This window comes from Heteronotia binoei, chromosome 12, assembly GCF_032191835.1.
Source record: "Heteronotia binoei isolate CCM8104 ecotype False Entrance Well chromosome 12, APGP_CSIRO_Hbin_v1, whole genome shotgun sequence".
NCBI classification, from domain to species: Eukaryota; Metazoa; Chordata; class Lepidosauria; order Squamata; family Gekkonidae; genus Heteronotia; species Heteronotia binoei.
In genome coordinates this window covers 29,455,680-29,470,370 of record NC_083234.1, presented here as the reverse complement: position 1 = coordinate 29,470,370, position 14,691 = coordinate 29,455,680, and the positions used below count along the sequence as shown (strand labels likewise).

Sequence of the window (14,691 nt, the reverse complement as noted above, 5' to 3'; positions counted from 1 at the left end):
CTCTACCACTATTCATTGCACCACACTGGTGCCAAGTATGTGCTGGCATATTCCTTGAGGTCTTTTTCAAAACAGGGGGTCTAAAGATGTTTGAATGAGAAGCTGTGTTGGACAGGAAGGCACTATAACCTGTCTGAAGGTAACAATTACACACAAGCCATTTTCTTCCCTCCAAAGAAACTCATCACAGCCAATCTTTAAGCTTGGAATGCTCCAGGGAAGTGTCTATAGCATAAATGGCGGAATAAAAACAGCAACAGGCAGGGAGAACTTTAGTCGACAAGGTTAATGTACCTTGAACAGCAGCCGCATTAAACAACTTTGTTTTTATTTGGAAGAGGAAGGAGAAACCTACAGAGACTTAAGTTTTATTTTCATAGATGATGCTCTGCCCTCCAAAATAAATAGCAGAAAAAAACTTGGGGAATCCAAGAGAGACACCTTCCGTGCATGATAACTCAAATGAACCATGAGTAATAAGTACACTGCCAAAAGATTGATAGAAAGCTTGCCTTGTGTCTACAGAAGGAAATGCTTCACATGTTATAGCTACAACATGAAACATGAATGGGGTGTCCTGTGGGGTTTGTATACTTCCAGCAGTTGCACACAGCAGGTAGGATTTTTGCAGCCAGGAGGTGGAGAGGGTATATTTGGGAACAGCTGAGTATCTCCCGTATATTCAGGAATAGTCAAATCTGGTATTCAGGGATACTTGGCTGTCCCAAATATCTTGCCCCCAAATAACACCGCATCCAGATTTTATCAGGGTTTTTTTTGCACATTCCTGTTGAGGACTGCATCTGTAGGCTGAGAAGGGGGGCCCTGGAGGAAAAGTGGAGAAAACAAAGGGCTGGTGGGTAATAGATGTAAGGAGAGCAGAACAGAGCCTAAGGAGATACCACAGATGTGTGTATGTGTATTCACATATGTGCACAGACAAGAAAAACATGCAAGGGAAAGAAAGTGGGAGAACAGAAGGCTTTTGGAAATAACATGTACTATGTGTACAAATAATTTTTAGGTGGCCTGGCATTTTTTTAAACGCATGACACTTCTTAAAAACTAATCAGTTAAATTGTTAAATGGCACAGGAATATATTTCTTCCTGGAACCTTAATACCCTTAAAGAATCCTGAAATTACTTCATTCATCAGAGAAGAAGACAGCTTTACATCTCAGCATTTCCCACCATAAAGCTTATTTATATTGCTGTCCTTCCACCAATGTAAGTTCCTTATAAACACAAAACCAAACCATGTGTGTATGTGTATTTTATATGAGAGAGAGAGAAAGAAAGAGAAAGAAATATTGCTATGTGCACCCCTTCTGAATTCAGACTTCTGGAGGGTTATTTTAATATATGGTTCCATTAAAAATATTTGGATATTGCCTCCTTTAAGATGTCAATAAGTTTGTTCCCCATCAATTTTATGTGCAAAGTAGCTTTTTGGTTTGTTTGTTCGACTTATGGAAATCAATCTGCTCTGCTGTGTGTATGAGAAAACTATGGAAATGCAGTCCTTACTATGGAGTGTGCTCTGGGAGCTGCTTGCCTTTTGAAACTCTCCCCTCTGCCCTTTCTTTGCCGGTTAACACAAAAGCTGCTTCTTCCAGCCAGAGCAGAGCCACCTGAAAGGAGACAGATAAAACCATCAGTTGGAGAGGGAGATGATGTTTCTCTGCAGCAGGAAATCTTTCCAAAAAACGACCTGTGAAAGCAACATAAGCCAAGCTAAGTCTGGTCATTTCCACTCCAATCTTCAGAAACGCCACTGGCCACAACTCAAAAGATTCTTCTCGATCCAGGCTAACCACAGAAATAGAAAGAGGGTTGCTTATCTTCTTGATTGTTTCCCTTGAGATTAAAATCCTGACCTTTCCGAATAGACTAAGGACACATAACAACCTTACACAAACACAACGTTATGGCTCATTAAATTATACAATTTTAAAACATTAACGATTATGTCAAATAAAAGAAATGTAATATACAAGCTTGCCCTGACCTGAATGAACTGGGCAGGGATGATCTCATCAGCTCTTGGAAGCTAAGCAGGGTCAATTTGCTAAGGCAGGCAGTGGCAAACCACTTTTGTCTGCCTCTTGCCTTGAAAATCTATGTGCTCACCATACGTTGGCTGCAACATGATGGTACTTTCTCTCACCTGGGGCTTTTTTTGTAGCAGGAACTCCTTTGCTTATTAGGCCACACACCCCTGATGTAGCCAATCCTCCTGAAGCTTACAGTAGGCCCTGTACTATAAGCTCTTGAAGGATTGACTACATCAGAGGAGTGTGGCCTAATATGCAAAGTAGTTCCTGCTAAAAAAACCCCTCTGCTACCACCAATATACAAGCTTGAACCTGTGCCTTAAGAACATAAGAGAAGCCATGTTGGATCAGGCCAATGGCCAATTCAGTCCAACACTCTGTGTCACACAGTGGCCAAAAAACCCAAGTGCCATCAGGAGGTCCACAAGTGGGGCCAGGACAATAGAAGCCCTCCCACTGTGCCCTCCCAAACACCAAGAATACAGAGCATCACTGCCCCAACAATACACTGTGGCTAATAGCCATTGATGGACCTCTGCTCCATATGCTTATCCAATCCCCTCTTGAAGCTGTCTATGCTTGTAGCTGCCACCACCCCCTGCGGCAGTGAATTCCATGTGTAAAGCACCCTTTGGGTGAAGAAGTACTTCCTTTTATCAGTTCTAACCCAACTGCTCAGCAATTTCATTGACTGTCCACAAGTTCTCATATTGTGAGAAAGGGAGAAAAGTACTTCTTTCCAGGGCTTTTTTGGTAGAAAAAGCCCAGCATGAACTCATTTGCATATTAGACCACATCCCCTGATATCACCATTGTTTCACACAGGGCTTTTCTGTAGAAAAAGCCCATCAGGAACTCATTTACATACTAGGCCACACGCCTTGACATCAAACCAGCCGGAACTGCGTTCCTGTGCGTTCCTGCTCAAAAAAAATGCCCTGCTTCTTTCTCTACCTTCTCTATCCCATGCATAATCTTGTAAACCTTTATCATATCACCCCTCAGTCAGCGTTTCTCCAAGCTAAAGAGCCCCAAGTGTTTTAACCTTTCTTCACAGGGAAAGTGTTCCAACCCTTTAATAATTCTCATGGCCCTTTTCTGTACTTTTTCCAATGCTATAATATCTTTTTAAAGGTGTGGTGACCAGAATTGTACACAGTATTCCAAATGAGACTGCACCATCGATTTATACAGGGGCATTATGTTACTGGCTGATTTGTTTTCGATTTATTTCCTAATAATTTCCAGCATGGTGTTGGCCTTTTTAATTGCAATCGCACACTATCTCGACATTTTCAGTGAGTTATCTACCACGACCCCAAGATCTCTCTCTTGGTCAGTCTCTGCCAGTTCACACCCCATCGCCTCATATTTATAGTTAGGATATTTGGCCCTAATGTGCATTATTTTGCACTTGGCCACACTAAACCTCATTTGCCACATTGACGCCCATTTGCCAGCCTCAACAGATCCCTTTGGACTGCCTCACGATCTTCTCTGGTTCTCACCACCCTGAACAATTTAGTGACATTCACAATTTAGTGTCATCCATCACTGCTTACTCCCAACTCTAAATAATTAATGAACAAGTTGCCTTCAGATGTTCATCCAAATCTACCACCTAGTCTTAGGTTGTGATGTGAAGGTATCTGACACTGGAACCTAGCTAAAGTTAAGCTGGGCTGGTGATTGACTAGAGGGAAGATCTGCTGCAAGATCGATGTATACCCCTCCAGGACTTCACAGCAGAGCAGGATAAAGGAAACAAATGATTCCTCAAGAGATGTCACCTCAAAAACAGCTATAAATCACACCTTCTTTTGCGATTGCACTGATCTAGAAGACAAGTCTGAACTTTGGAGCTTTTTATAAAAGTGGAGTAAACTTTTGCCTCTGCCTAACACCATCTTCTGTTTGTTAGAAGATGGGGATGCCAAATTTAAATATATTTGCATTTGCCTTGGCAGTCTTTTAAGATTAAGTACAAACAGATTCAAGGAGGCAATGCAGTGATATTGTCATAAGGATACATCTGGATATTTTTGATTTTCTGAAATTTTGAGCTACTTCTGCATCCCCCCCCCCCGCCCCGCTATCAGATATCTTCCACTTGAACCTAACTGTGCAGAGAACAACCCATTACCTGTGCATGCTACCTTAAACCTCAATGTGATGTTTTAAGCAGCTGCTGGGGAAATTGATAGCTTCTCTTCATGCTAATTATTGAATAAACATTTGCCATTCTTAGTAGATGAAACCTTCTAAACAGGGGAAGATGTATGAAGGCTATTTAAAGACAGGAGAAGGGATTGGGTACACAGGTATGTAGACTCATTTCATTATTTCCAACCTGAATACAATAGGCTTCTTGTTATGGATGAGGGATGTGCTAAGACAACCACAGGCCAAATGGGGAACTATTTCTTGAGAGGCTTAAGAGAGGGATCAGTTTTCCTTGTGCAGATAGGACAGCGACAAAGGATGCCTGGGCTCTATCCAGCTACGCTGTGCACAGTAAAGAGGTGTTTCCCCAAGATTGAGAAGTCAGTTGTTTGATAGCTTTGTAATGGTTTCATTAAAAGCTTTTCCTCCTGCCCTTCCTCCAAAGAGCCCAGGATGACATACATCGGTCTCCTTCCTTCCATTTTACCCTCCCAATAACCCTGTGAGATAGGTTAGGCTGAGTGACTGGCAAAAGTCGCCCAGTAAACTTAATGGCAGAGTGGGGATGTGAACCTGGGTCTCCCAGATCCTAGTCTGACACTTTAACTGCTACATAATATTGACTCTGTGGCTGTCAGGTTTCCAATTTTTCTTCAATAGTTATGACTCTCCATGTATTTGGATGGGAAGAGCCCCATGGAGCAGAGTGGTAAAGCTGCAGTACTGCAGTCTCAGCTCCCTGCTCATGACCTGAGTTCGATCCCGGTGGAAGCTGGGTTCAGGTAGCCAGCTCCAGATTGACTCAGCCTTCCATCCTTCCGAGGTCAGTAAACTGAGTACCCAGCACAGGGGACTACCTTTACCTTTTTATGTATTTGGATAAGCATTTATTGTAAGGCAGGATACAGTCACTGACTATGTGTCAGTGTCAAAACTGGCATACAGCAAAAAAGGCATTGGTTATATACTCTTCCAGGGGCCGTTATAAGCATGCCTCAATTTAGGGCGTGAAGACAGTTTAAACTTAGTGGCTACAAATCACACATACATTCACTACCAAACATTCTACAAAGCATCCAGAGATAGGAGCTGTGGCCTTGAGTGCCAAGCAGTTCCCCAGTTCCCAGGAGGCAGGCTGTTAAAGTTTAGTTTCTCCAGCAGCCTAAGCATATATTCCTCAGGTTACATCAAACAGATACAGATAATGGCAAGCAACTTGACAGTGGCTGGGTCCACACCGCCAACTCAGGATGGCAGCAAGCTGGCCCAGAAGTGAGCTGGCAGAAATAGGAGCGTCCAGGAACCTCCAGACAGTGTGCGGCGCACCCCAGAACAGGTCCAGAGGGCCAGGGAGGTGCCTCGGGAGCTGCCCAAGAAATTAGGTAGTACCTTTCTGTGGCAGCTTCCCCTCAAACAAGGACAGGATGAATACGGGATGGGGACAGCAGGCAGATGTGCGTGTTTGGATGTGCTTTTTAGATACACTCACCTGCTGTCCCTGGGCAGCTTCAACTGCCCATCTGTAACCAGCCTGTAGGATTTTTTCCCCTTCAAGTCACAGCTAACAAGGTAACTCCATAGAGTTTTCAAGCCGAAAGATGTTCAGAAGTGGTTTGCCATTGCCTGCCTCTGCATTGTGACTCTGAGTGGCCTCCCTGGGTGGTATCCCATCCAAATACTAACCAGGGCCAACCTTGATCAGCTTCTGAGATCTGACAAAATTGGAGTAGCCTGGGCTGGCCAGGTCAGGGCTTCACAGGATTACATGATACGAAACTCAGTAGCGGAAGGGTCTTCTGTCAAAGTGGCTCTGGTATATTAGAAATATTATTTCTTGCCTGTCGGGTGAGCCACTCTAGAGTAAATTTGCAATACTCCCGGCAATTGCCTTATATGGATCATTGCCCATGTGGTGGCTACCAACATGAAAAGTTCATGTCAGAGTAGTAAAGTCAGACAACACCAAAGCTCCTCTTTTGTGAATGAAAAAACTGGTACAAGTTCCCCACCTGAAGACCGATTGGCTATCAACACTGTGCCAAGAAACAGCCCATGAAGAGCAAGCATCCCTTAAGACAGGGATATCTTAAACCAAGAACTTTTCAGCAACCCTCATTTTTTTTTCTATACGGCACCAATATTTATTGGTCAGACCCAGCAAAATCATCATCCATACTTGATGCACTTCAGGATTAATGTGATTCCATGAATAACAGCAGTGGAACGTACAGTAAGGGCTGCTGACAATGGTGCAGTTCCACTGGAGAGAAAGAGATTACATCAGCCATTGGAATTTCAAGACAACCTTCTGCCTTTACAAAGACTAGCCAACTTTTAGTAGCACAGGCTGTCATTCTGAAAGCTGATCTAGGTTACTACTAATCTGAATAGGTTTTTTTTTTAATTAATAAAATTTGCTCAGTGGCTTCATCTACTATCAACACATTAAATAAGCAAACTTCTGACATCGAAGACCAATGTGATATTCAGGGTATAAGCTTTCAAGAATTAAAGCTCCTGGCCAGATATGCTGGAAATCTTTCTGGTCTTTTGTGTGTGTGTGTGTGTTGTGTTTATTTTGTACATGTGTATGTGTGCCTGGAAGTCATGGTTGACTTCTACAAACCCCCTAGGGGGGCTTGAACATTCAGACAGGTGGCTTGCTATTGCCTGCTTCCGCATCCTGGCCTTGGTATTCCTTGGAGGTCTCCCACCCAAGTATTTGCCAGGATCAGCCCTGCTAAGCTTCCTAGATTTGACAGGATCAGGCTTGCCTCGGCTATCCAGGCCAGGGCATTTTTTTGGTCTTTAAGGTGCTAGTGGACTTGAGTCTTACTCTTCTGCTGCTGACCAGCACAGCTACTCATCTGAAACTATCTTCTGACACTAACTTTCCCTTGAGTAAGGAATTTCAATTGGCAAATATTGAAAGAAAGCACAGAGCTGAGTTAGCCTAAACACAATCTCTCCATATGGCACAATGCACTAAATAATGCATTTTTCAACTGGATTTTTACTGTGTAAGAATAGCAAAAATCCAGTTGCAAAATGCATTATTTGGTGTAGTGTGAACCACAGATTCTATTAAGGCCTTGATTCAAAAGATGCATTGTGGCTAAAATTATAACTGTAAATCACAAAAGTGGGTATGGGAAGGGCTGGGAAACAGAACCTTAAATTCAAAATGCTGCTATAAAGAATATGTTGCACAATAGTTAATTTCAACGTTCAAAAATATACCTCAAAGATTGCAGGCATTCCTAATGCTTAGAACATGTGCTTTTTCCTGAGGAAAATAAATGTCTGTGTTTGTGAGAGGGGGAAATGGCATTCTAGTAGGAAGCTTTGTTCCCACCATCATTGGAAAGTGCTTATAGGTCATATACACTATCAGGAGCCTTGTATTTTTCAGGGCTCATGACTACACAACGATATTTCTATGCCTACTGGATATCACATATTGGTGACTTCAAGCATTCCTAGTAGATAGATTCAAGTGGGCAGCCGTGTTGGTCTGAAGCAGTAGAACAAAGCAGGAATCAAGTTTCACCTTTAAGACCAATCAATTTTTATTCAGAACGTAAGCTTTCATGCACTCTCTTAAGCACACTTCATCAGATGAGAGAATCAGGTATTGTGAGCTGAAATACAAGCAGTCTGGCAAACTAACTGGTCACATGGTCACATAAAACAGCGTGGCTAGGCCATTTGGTCTGGATAGCCATAAAAGGTAATAAAATTCTCTGCCAAATGGTGTTTTTGCAAATCTAGGTGAATCACAAAAGGACATGTATATCCAACTTGTAGTCCACCCAATCAACTTATCAACATCAATCTATACATATTAAACATCATTCTAGTTTGCCATTAGAAAATAAGAATACATAAAATGAATATGGGTTGGGTATATGTAATGAGATAAATAGCCAATATCCCTTATTTGAGTATGTCAGTATAAAACATTATTCCGATACACTATTATAAAAGAGAAATACATTGGAATACTGTGGATGTATAGCTATACTCACTGAGAGTGGGTTTAGCATATGTAATGAGATAAAAAACCAATGTCCCTGTTCAGTCCTGGAGAGGTGTTTGTTCCAAGTTTCATAATAATTTGTAATTCAGCAGTTTCTCTCTCCATTCTCCTTTGCAGTAAAACAGTTACCTTGAGGTCACCCATTGAATGCTTTGGAAGGTTAAAGTGTTCTCCCACAGATTTCTCAGTTCTGTAATTCCTAATGTCAGATTTGTGTCCATTTATCCTTTGGCATAGGGTTTGTCCTGTTTGCCCTATGTAGAGAACTGAAGAGCACTGTTGGCATTTAATAGCATATATAATGTTGGAAGATGAACAAGTGAATGAGCCTGAGATTGTGTAGTTAATGCTGTTAGGCCCAGTGATTGTGTTGTCTGGGTATATGTGGCAGCAAAGATGGAACTTGGGCTTATTGTAAGCTTTGGTACCGGTGCCCACGCTCAGATGAGATGCTGTATTGTTGTGGGTGAGTTGTTTGAGATTAGGTGGCTGTCTGTGTGCAAGAAAAGGTTTAGCCCCCAGTATTTTTGAAAGAGAGTTGTCACTGTCCAATAGAGGTTGTAAGTTGTTGATGATACGTTGAACTGTTTTAAGTTGAGAGTTGTGGGTGACCACAAGTGGTGTTCTCTTATTATCTCTTTTGGGTCTGTCTAGTAACAGGTTTTCTCTGGGTATCATTCTGGCTTTGACTTCATCAGGTGGATACTTGACTTCATCAGGTGGGTACTTAAGTTCCAAAAAGGTTTGTTATAGATCCCTCAGATGAGAATCTCTGTCAGCAGAATTGGAGCAAATGAGGCTGTAGGGTAGAGGATAGCTGTATACAATGGATTGTTTGGAATGGTAGCTGGAGGCATGCAGGTATGCTTGTTGGTCAGTAGATTTCTGGTATAAGGTGGTGTCAATGCATCCATTGTTTATTTTTACAGTGGTGTCTAGAAAATGTATTTCTTGCATAGACTGGTTCATTATCAGGTTGATGGTGGGGTGAAAGTCATTGAAAGCCTGGTGGAATGCGTTCAGGGCTTCTTTAGCATGTGTCCAGACCATAAAGATGTCATCAATGTATCGCAGGTATAAGGTAGGTAGGAGTGGGTGGGAGTCTAGGAAGCGCTGCTCCAAGTCAGCCATAAAGATGTTAGCATATTGTGGGGCCATGCGGGTACCCATGGCTGTACCATTGATCTGTAGGAAAAGTTCATTGCCAAATCTGAAGTAGTTATGGGTGAGAACAAAATGGCACAGTTTGGTGGCAAAGTCAGCTATGTTTTTACCAGAGATTATATTACTTACAGTTTGTAATCCATCTCAGTGTGGGATGTTGATGTACAAAGATTCCGCATCCATGGTGGCTAAGATAGTATTCTCTGGAAGGTTGTTCAAAGATTGTATTTTCCTCCAAAAATCTGTAGTGTCACGAACATAACTAGGGGCACTGGTGGCATAGGATCTTAGAATAGAGTCCATATATCCAGATACCCCCCATATATCCAGATACGTCCCGGGTTGCCTGGTTTGTGTATTTTGGGTAGAAGATATAAAGTACCTGGTCAAGGTTCCTGTGATGTGTCTGACAGGATCTGTTCCTGAATGATCAGTGGTAATTCCTTTGTAATCTTGGTTGGTTCTTTTTTATATTCCTGTGTGGGGTCTGAATCCAGTGGTTTGTAAAATGAAGTATTTGAGAGTTGTCTTTGAGCCTCCTTTATGTAGTCTGATGTGTTCATGATGTGTTCTTTCAAAAGTACTGGGGAATAAATCTTTTCTTGCACACAGACAGCCACCTAATCTCAAACAACTCCTCACCCACAACAATACGTTCTGAATAAAAATTGGTTGGTCTTAAAGGTGCACTTGATTCCTGCTTTGTTCAAGCATTCCTAGATTAAGGTGATTGCTTAGATCCTTTCAATCAACTTTCAGGTCTGGGTTTGGGACTGAAATGGAGCCCCATGGCACAGAGTGGTAAGCTGCAGTACTGCAGTCCAAGCTCTGCTCATAACCTGAGTTCAATCCTGGCAGAAGCTGGGTTCAGGTAGCCGGTTCAAGGTTGACTCAGCCTTCCATTCTTCCAAGGTCAGTAAAATGAGTATCCAGCTTGTTGGGGGTAAAGTGTAGATTAGAGATGTTGATCTCATTTGTTATGAAGGCTGGATCTGACATATATGAAACCTTGTCAGGCCAGGCCATGTGTCATAAAATGCAATGCCAGGTAGCAGAGATATAAACTTTATAAAGGACACAAACAAACACAATTAATTTTTTTAAAAAAAACTTAAAATAAAATTTGCTTAAAAGATTAGCACTCTTGCAATGTTTTCTTTATGTAACAGTTTCTGATAACTGACACCTCTTTCTCTGAATTATTGCATCAAAATCTGGAGACAATGTCTGTGCTGTAGCAATTCTGAGTATGCTGTTCAGGTGGTGTTCAGGTGTGTATCTGTAAACTGCAAACCTACTTTTTTGTGTGGGTTTTTTTTTTGTGTGTACAAACCTACTTTTGATTTATTGGCATTCATCACAGAAATCCCATGGTCAATGTTTTGAGCCTAAGACCTAGCTTTTGTACATAAGTTACTTCATCTGCTGGTCAGCTAATTAAGAAAATAGAGGCTTGTAACGCCAGTGTGATTGAGCAAGCCTGACAAAGCAAGCTGTGATGCAGAAGGAAGCAAGGGAAAGAGAAGGAAGCAGATGACAGTAAGTTGCTCGCGGGCCTGATAGAAGCTCTCTGGAGGCTGGATCTGACCCTTGGGCTGCATGTTTGACACCCCTGGTGTATCAAGATGACTGGGGAAGGCAATGGCAAACCACCCTGTAGGAGTCTGCCAAGGAAATGTCGTAATGTGCTCTACTGCATGGGTCAGTAACAACTCGGTGCTTGCACAGAGGACTACCTTTACCTTTATGGAGCTGAAATAGTCTTGGTGGATGACCTGTGCCAGACAGACTGAGGGAGAGCAGATCTGAGGGAGTACAGATTGTCTTGACCTTCTCAGTGGCTTTTGCTACTATCGATCATGGTATCCTTCTGTACCGTCTTCCTGCAATAGTTCAGTTAGTGGTGCTGGGGGAATCTCTGCTCAGCACTTTGGCCTCAGGGTCCTACAACATTCCATCTTGTCTCCTTTGCTTTTCAACAAATAATAAAACTGCTGGGTGAGGTTGGATGGGCTGGGTTGTCACCAATACACAGATAGCACTCAGATCCAAAACAGATCCCTCTCTTGATAAAAAAAAAAAAAAGGCTATAAAGACCCTAAACCAGTGCCTGGAGGCAATTCCATAGTGGATGAGGGCTAATAAATTGAAGTCATGGCACCAAAACACTAGAGCTCTCTCCTCAGAGAAACTTGCCTGTCCCCTTCTGTTCCTGTCTTCCGTCAGTGAGTGAAGACTTTTTTATTTCCTCTGGCATTCTTTCAGTGATCCCTCCTTTCTGCCCTGTGTTTTAATTATCATTTTTATATTTTTGTATGTGTGTTTTAGTTTGGTTTTAAATTTTTTCTTTTCTTTTTGCTTGGTTTAAATTGCTTTTAGTACATGTTGATATAACGTATGCTTTTAATTTATTAGCTGCCTTGGTGGCCCTGATGAAGGCAGAAAATCAGAGTATAAATTATTTTGTAAATAAATACCTTCCAGTGAATGACAGTGGAGCTTGTTATTATAATGGTGTTCTCCATCCACCCACCCAGACATGCTACTTAGAACGTTGTGTAAAAGGGTTGCTTTCCACAAATATTCCCATGTCCCAGAAGAACTATGATTTCCTAGATTTTGTTCCTGTTTCTTCATCCGTTATTTCTTTCAGAATCTTTTAACTTAAGTAACATAGGATGGATGTGATCCAAAAAAACTACGTCAAGAGAACCTGAAATCATTCTCCCATGCTCCCAATGAGATTTTGCTCTCTCTCTCTCTTAAAGAGGCAGGAGTCTAAAGCACACTGCTGCATTTGAAAAGTGGTTGTGTGGGTGGGGTGAGGGGTGCCTGAGAAAGTCAAACTCAAAGTCCCTTTAGGCATACAAGAAAACTAATCACACAATTTTTTTTTTATCTAGGCTGATATATTTTTGACATCATGCACTTAGCTTTGGTTAATACTAATCTTTCAAAATCTTTTTTTCCAGATAGTTTTTTCCCCTGTCTTAATACAGCTCAGCCAAAAAGTTCCTTCTCTGGAAAACATCAACTCTAGATGGGTATAAGTTATTCATTTTCTTAGCTCTATGCACAGAAAAGCATGTTATTCCACACAAGATCTGTGCATTTATTCATGCTATTACTTCCCCACATTATAAGGCATCAGTTTTTCCACATACGAGCAGATCGAAAGTGACAGGTGCGATCAGATATTTCCCAGGGCACAATTTCTCCTTATATCTGAACAATGACTATGATAGAAATTAGATTATTAGACTGCTGCATCATTGCCTATATTAGTTGTTCCGTCACAATATTTATACACAGTAATGCTTGGAGAAGAACAAGACCTTTCAAGTCCTAACTTCCAAGTCAGTTTACGATCTATTTTAAAGCATGCAGCAAAAATAAAACACTAACAATGCAATCCCAAACAGAATTACACGTTTCTAAATCCACTGAAGTTAATAGGTTTAGGATTGCACTGGAAAAACATACCATCTGAATTTTAAATTTGTGGCACAAAAATAAAACACATTAAAAACAATTCAAAAGAAACAACAGATGAAGAGGGAGCTACACAAATGAGGCTCCATCATAGAAAAGGCATGTCCTGGTAGTCATGACTCTCATTTCTGAAGGTGGGGGCAACTAATTAGGGGCTGGATCCAGGCAACTTTTTCACTTAATCTTGCCCAATTCCTCTTCTTACCACAGTGCATGTCCCACATAGCATTTGTACCATAATCCTCAGCTCAGCATTTTTGGTGTCAAAAGGGAACCCCTTCTTCCTTTTCCACTGCTGAAAAATCCTGTTTGGAGCCAAATGCATGGTGTACAACAGAGATCCAGGGCTTTTTTTTTTTGTAAGCAGGAACTCCTTTGCATATTAGGCCACACACCCCTGATGTAGCCAATCCTCCAAGAGCTTACAGTAGGCCCTGTAATAAGAAATTGGATACATCAGGGATGTTTAGCCTAATATGCAAAGGAATTCCTGCTACAAAAAAAAAGCCCTGCAGAGATCTATGCATTAGGATGGACTCATACTGAAGCAAATACCCTTGTATGTTTAATGAGTGTTTTAAACACAGTCTATACTAGTATCCAACTCACACACTAATAAATCTGTGATTGGTATAATGTACAACTGTATATCTGGAATGCCCAGTCCACCATCTTTGTGTGCTTTTTACCTGAAACATATGAGTTTGGGGATGATCTTTTCAGAGGGCAGCCATGTTAGCCTGCAGTAGAACAGCTAGATTCCAGTCCAATAGTACCTACCTAGCCCAACATGATTTTTTTGAGTATGAACTTTCAAGATTCAAAGTTCCCATCATTAGAAGGGATGGTAGCTATTCCAAAGATTGCCTGTGTTCTGTTTGTGACTTATCTCAAATTTCTTATTTCAGTTTTCAAACTTAACATATATTTTTATTTAAACCCCACTTTTTTCCCAGGTGGGGACCAAAGCAGCTTATCACATTATTCTCTCCTTCTCCATCTTTTATGTATTTATTGTTATGTAGATTTTTTGGTAATGTACTGTCTCATTCTTCCCACTAAAACAACATTTCTTTTAAAGCCAACACTAACATTCAGACCCAACATGTTTCTTCCCATTTTCTTTTACTGATTTAACTGAAGATGATATCATTATAATTATTATTTGCATATTGACTTAAATGTTTGCATTGATCATAACACTTGAAAGATTCTGAATTTCGTCCATGAAGGTCTTGATGTATATAACAGATACAAAGGATGCCAGGAATAACTTCTTCTATTCTACAATTTAGCTTGGGAATTTGAAATAGCTGCTTACTGAAATGCTGGCTATAGAAGACTGAAAAATAAAAATTTACTTTAAAAAAAATGTGGCCCCATACCATGTGAATCTGAAATAAGCATGACCTTTCAGCAGGATCAAAGGCTTTCTTCAACATCCAAGATTATCAATTGAAGCAAGGGCATAATCACATGTTACCTTTCCTTGGGAACATCCCTAGATCAGGCGGACAGGTGCTTCCTAAAGTTTCACATTTCCCAGGTGTGGTGAGCCTGACTCAGACTGAATGACCGTAAAATTTTACAGCTTTCCTCTGTTTTGTTACTTTAAGCTTTTCCTCTGTTTGTATACCAATTACTGGGGGTGGAGTCCAAGTTCCCTCAGTCTGTTGCCACAGTGCCAGTCTGAATTGGATCTATGCACGTCTGGGGAATGTGGAACTTCAGAACATGGCTTTTTCACCCAACCTGAACCTAGGGAAATCCCCAGGGAA

The 14,691-nt window shown here is 41.3% G+C and overlaps 1 protein-coding gene across 3 annotated transcripts in view; it reads right to left on the bottom strand.

The window, feature by feature from the left end:
* PKNOX2 (PBX/knotted 1 homeobox 2) overlaps positions 1-14,691 on the bottom strand; it is a 345,266-nt gene that overhangs the window by 191,797 nt on the left and 138,778 nt on the right. Inside the window, exon 3 of one of the 3 annotated variants that reach the window (XM_060250580.1) lies at positions 1,557-1,632. The exons of 1 other annotated variant lie outside the window; for it this stretch is intronic. The gene's annotated coding sequence lies outside the window, so the exon portion shown is untranslated. Of the gene's footprint in view, positions 1-1,528; positions 1,633-14,691 lie in introns of all 3 variants that reach the window. One more of the 3 variants, XM_060250578.1, reaches the window with a different exon arrangement.